At 33.6% G+C, this 5,786-nt stretch overlaps 1 pseudogene; it reads left to right on the forward strand.

The window, feature by feature from the left end:
* Positions 1-5,429: 5,429 nt before the first annotated feature.
* Positions 5,430-5,500, forward strand: LOC111539395 (annotated as a pseudogene).
* Positions 5,501-5,786: the final 286 nt, after the last annotated feature.

Consider the following 5,786-nt stretch of genomic DNA (forward strand, 5'->3'; position numbering starts at 1 on the left):
TTTTTTATCTTTTATTTCTCCTTCAAATCAGTGTTTACATTTTTTGGTCAAGTTGTTACAACTTTGTCATTGTGTTTTGTTATTTTTTGGCTTAATTGCCATTGTAACCAGTGTTTTCGAGTCCATTTTCTTTGTGGTCAACTGCATGAATATATATTTGCCTTAGGTTATATACAAAGTTCTATATGTCCATTAAAACAAATGTATTGTTTGTGTTAATTAAATTATTTCTGTATTTACTCATCATCTATTATGTTCTGGATGCTGCATGATGTGCCAAGTGTGCAGTGGCACAAAGACAGAGCATTCCTATTTACTGCTATATGACATTTATTATATGGGATATACCACAGTTTGTTTATTCAGTCACTTCTTAATGAATATTTGGATTACTTCCAGTTTTTAGTATTATAAATAAAGATTCTATGAACTTTTGTGTTTAAGTTTTTGTGTGGAAGTACGTTCTCATTCCTCTTGGTTAAATAATTAGAAGTGGAAAGCTTTAGTCTCATGGTAGCCATATTATATTAATCTTTATTGACAGCACAAAATTGAATTTGGACTTTGGAACTAAATGTGGATTTTGCCTTGTAATAGGACAATGGAATCTTTACATATTCATGGATCCAACTGCGCTGTAAAGTCTCATATATGTTACTTTTTATGCTTTCTTATCGTTTTTCTACTTAAAATATGTTTTCCCTGATAATTTTCACTTTTCTGTTGTATATTTTCCAGAATATGAATATATTACAGGGTAATAGTACCATCAAGAGGTTCTACAAAAAGTAGTTTCTGTCATTACATAAAATGAGAAAATGCTTCTTAGAGATTTACAATTCATACTCGTATTTTAAGGACTATGAGAAGTCCTGCTTAAAACTGCTCAGTGATTTCCCCTTGCTTTTATACCAAATTCCAAATTCTTAACACAGCTCATGAACTCCTTGTACTCTGACCCCTACTAACCTCATGACACTCTGACTTGATTAGTTCAGTGAATGTACCAAGTTCCTTCCAGCTTCAGGACTTCACACAAATGATTCCTTCTGCCAGAGCTCTTTTCTCTATCTCTACACACCTGGATAATCTCTCATAATTCTTCTGGTTAACAAATTAAATATAATATCATTACAGAAACCTAGAAAGTAGATCAGGTCTACATTCTAAACTCTTAGAGCATCCTGTGCTTTTCTTCTGTAGCACTGGTTACAATGACAATTGCATAGTTACATGTGTGATAATTTGATTTATGGCTGTTTTTGTAGCTGGAATATAAACTCCATAAAAGTAGGAACTTGTCTGTCTTGTTTCCAGTAGTCACCGTATCTGCCTGTTTTAGACAAATAGTAGACACTTCATAAATATGTATTCAATGAATCAAGAATCCAAGTAATTTTACTTAATCCTATATTTCCAAAGCTTATTTGACATCTCTCTTCCTAATTATCTTGCAGAATTAGTATTCAGTCAATAATGCTCTTAGGAATGGAGCTGTGTGTGTTTGTGTGTGTGTGTGTGTGTGTGTGCATGTTGCTGGTAATTACCCTATTTACTCACTTAATAAATATTTATTGGGTGCTGCTATGTGCTAGGCACTGTTCGAGGCATTCTTCTAGGCACTGAGAATTCAGCAGTTTCTAAGCCCAGATAGTTTACCTTTAGCAATATTCAGCCAATAAATATTCAAAAATAAATAATATATTAGTAATGAGTGTTGTGAAGACAAAAAAAATAGATCAGGATAAGAAGATATGAAATGAAGGCTGAGCTTTAATTTAGAAAGGTTGTCAGAGAGGACCTCTCCCATAAGGTGACTTGTGGGTGAAGAGCCAAAGATGAATAAGCTGTGCTTGTTGTCTACGGGAAAGAGCGTTCCTGATAGAGGAAAGAGAAATGACAAAGTGCCTGTGGTGGGAACATGTGTAGAGATCTGAGTGCAGTTATAGCAAGAGAACAAACAGGGAGAATGGTCGGACTTGAGGTCAGAGAAGGTGGAGAAGGGCACTGGGTTATGCAGGGATACAAAGGGCTTTGGATTAACTCCAAAGGATACGTGAAGACACTGAGCAGAGCAGGAATATAATGCATATTTTAGGAAGGTTACTAGCTCTTGTGTGGGGAGCATCTGTAGGAGGAGGAAACTTTCTAGGACTATCTTATAACAATCTAGGTAAACAAAGTAGACTACAGTGTTAACGGCACAGGTGATGAGAGATGGTGAAATTCTGGATATATTAAATGCAAAGACACCAGGATTTGCTAATAGATTGTGTGTAGAGGACTGAGAGCTTAGACTGTGGATGAGGAAACCTAAGTTTGGTTTGATCATACTAAATTTGAGATGCCTGTAAGAAACCCAAATGAAGATATGGATAAAAATCTGTAAGTTTAAAGTCAGAGATGTCAGTTCTAGAGATATAAATTTGGAAGTCAACAGCCTACTGATACTATTTAAACTAGGGACTGGATGAGATAATCAAATAAGTGAGTATAGATCAAAAAGAAAAAGAGTCTAAGAACTAAGCCTTTGGGACTTAAATGTTACATCATCTATAGTAGTTAAAATTGAAACCTCATCATATAAAAAGTAAAATGGACATCCTTTTCTTTTCTCTCTATCTCCTGGATTTTTTATTGTATGAGAAATTTTCTCTTTTCATTCATTTTTTGAAACATATCTTCAATAATTATTTAGATTGGTGTATGCTTCCAGCCTTTTCATCTTTATTATTTTATACTGATTCATTTATCAAGTAGTAGCGCATTAATTAAAGTAAACACTTTCAGAATTGGTATTAGTCTTTTTATGTCTGTGAATATCTTTTTCTTAATATTTGAATTACAACTCCACTGAATATGGAATTCTTGAGTTACAGTGATTTTCTTTGTACTCAATAGTTACTGATCTATTATCTTCTAGTAGTTAATGTTAAAAGGAGAAATCTGAGTCCATAGATATTTCTTACCCTTTATAGTCAACAGTTTATGTGTTTGTTGGCTTTTATTTACTTATTTGTAATTATTGATGTTTGTTTGTTTTCTTTTTTGTCTGACTAGATGCTCATGTTTTTTTTTTTCCTCATAAAAGTTTCCACAACATATTTAGGTCTTCATTTCTGTAACGTTTTCAGATTTTAGTATTAAAGTTGTACTTTCTCCATACAATTAATTATAGAACTTCCTATGTTTTTCATTGTTTCTTTTTTATTGTGTTTTTCTATGTTTATGCTATTGTTAAAGCTGTGTTATTTACCTTCAATATTGTTTAAATTATATTGAAGGTAAATAATGCAACTTTTACTATTTTCCAAACTCTTCTATGTTGTGCAGGCCTGTTTAAATTCTCTGTTTCTTCTCAGGTCATTTTTATTAATTTATGTCTTATTAGTAAATTGTATGTCTCTAGGTTTTCAAATGTGGCCCTGCAGAGTTGCATGTTGTATTATTTTATAATTTTCAGAATTTCTTCCTTATCTATAATTATGTTTCCTTTTCCTTTTGTTTTTATACTTTTACTCTCTCTCTCTCACTTTACTCCTTAAACAGAATTGTGAAGAGTCTATTTAATACTTCTTTGAAATGAACAGTTTTTGGAGTTATTAATCTTTTCCAAAGTTTTTTGTTTTGACTAATTGTGACACGTATTTATTCATTCTCCTCTACTACTTTTTAAAAATCCTTTTGTTCCTTTATAATGTTCTTAAATTGAGTACTAAGCTCCTTTGTTTTTATTATCTATTTTTTAAGATAGACATTTTTATTTTTACTAAACCTTAAACATTTAAGTAACATTTACTAAAAATTTTTCTCTGAGTAGAAGTTTAGACATTTTCTATAGGTTAAAATATAAAGCACACTCTTAACTGCCTTCTAGAGATTATAATTTCAATTTTGAATCAATGGCTTTATAAGGATACTTTTCTTAATTTCTAATCAGCTGAGATTTTATGCCATCTTTATTTGTAATTTTATTAAAATGAATGCACTCTATAAAATCTTTCCTTTAAGAATTGTTAAAATTTGTTTTATGACAGTCACATGGGAGATTTCTGTAAATATTCCATGGTCATATACAACAAATTTATATTTATTTATTTATTTATTTTTTGAGACAGAGTCTTGCTCTGTGGCCTAGGCTGGAGTGCAGTGGCCGGATCTCAGCTCATTGCAAGTTCCACCTCCCGGGTTCACGCCATTCTCCTGCCTCAGCCTCCCCAGTAGCTGGGACTACAGGCACGCGCCGGCCACCTCGCCCGGCTAGTTTTTTGTATTTTTTAGTAGAGACAGGGCTTCACCGTGTTAGCCAGGATGGTCTCGATCTCTTGACCTCGTGATCCACCCATTTCGACCTCCCAAAGTGCTGGGATTACAGGCTTGAGCCACCGCGCCCGGTCCCCATTTATTTTTTAAAGAGGTAAAATTCTCTCTCCTTTTCTTCATGCACACACATACACTTGCATACACACATGTACATATATACACACGCACATATACATATGTGAGTGTTTATGAAACAATTTGTTGATTATAGCATGCTGTTTCCATGCTCTTACATACTGTTGTTCACCAGATCTGTTTGATTATGTGCCTTTGATGCAAACAACCAATAGAAAAATAGATATAAGTTATGAACAGGCGCTTTACAGAAAAGGGTCTCATAAAGCCAATACAAATATCGGGAAATATTTACCATCATTAGCATTAGGTGTGTGCAAACCATGAAAACAATTACCCACCATTTTATACCCATTTGATACACAAATTTTTTTTAAAGTCTACAATATTCAGTGTAAGAATGTGGACAGAGAGAATCTTTTTACAGTGCTCTACACTTTGAAAACTAGTCAGATATCATTTTCTAATGTTAAATAGTCACCTCTCCTATATGCCTAGATATATACCTAAGAAACACTCCATATCTACAGCAAGAGGCATGTATGAGAATGCTCATTACAGCACTGGTTAACAAAGTTAAAACCCTGTAAAATCCCTAAATTTCATCAATGAGAGAATGGGAGGATAACTATGACTCAGTGGAATGTTGTATTATAATAAAAATGAGCTACAGTAACATACAACAAGATGGATGAATCTTATTAATAAGATATTAATAAAAGGTAAATCTCCAAAGATTTTATACGTGAAATTCCTTTGTATAACGTTAAGAATTTGTGTGTGTGTGTGTGTGTGTGTGAGATTTGAGAACATATAGATGGAAGGGAATTATATAAAAAAGGAAAGCAAGTGTGTGTTCTGCACAGGACTCAGGTGGTGGAAGGGAGTGGGGTAGTATAGGAGAGGGAGAGTATGGTTAGATATTGGTTATTGTTGCTCTTCTGATTGTTTGGAGTAGGATATCTCAGGTGTTTATGATGTAATGAAAAAACTACATTAAATATCCAGATAACTAAATAAAAGGCTGTGAATGGATCAATGATGAGGAAGTATCATGAATGAGGGATTATGAATAATCTATTTTTGTGAACCTGAGGTCAAATAAAAAATAATAAATTGGGCTTTTTTTTTTTTTTTTTTAATATACACAGGGTCTCACTCTGTAGCCCAGGCTGGAGTGTAGTGGCATGATCATAGCTCACTGTAACCTCGAATCCTTGGGCTCAAGCAATCCTTTCACCTCAGCCTTGAGAGTAGCTAATACTACAGATACGCACCACCATGCCCAGCAAATTTTGTTTGTTTGTTTGTTTTTGAGGCAGGGTGTCACTTTGTCACCCAGGCTGCAATGAAGTGCCACAATCACAACTCATTGCAGTCTTAACGTC

Source organism: Piliocolobus tephrosceles, chromosome 1 (assembly GCF_002776525.5).
Source record: "Piliocolobus tephrosceles isolate RC106 chromosome 1, ASM277652v3, whole genome shotgun sequence".
Classification (NCBI taxonomy): domain Eukaryota; kingdom Metazoa; phylum Chordata; class Mammalia; order Primates; family Cercopithecidae; genus Piliocolobus; species Piliocolobus tephrosceles.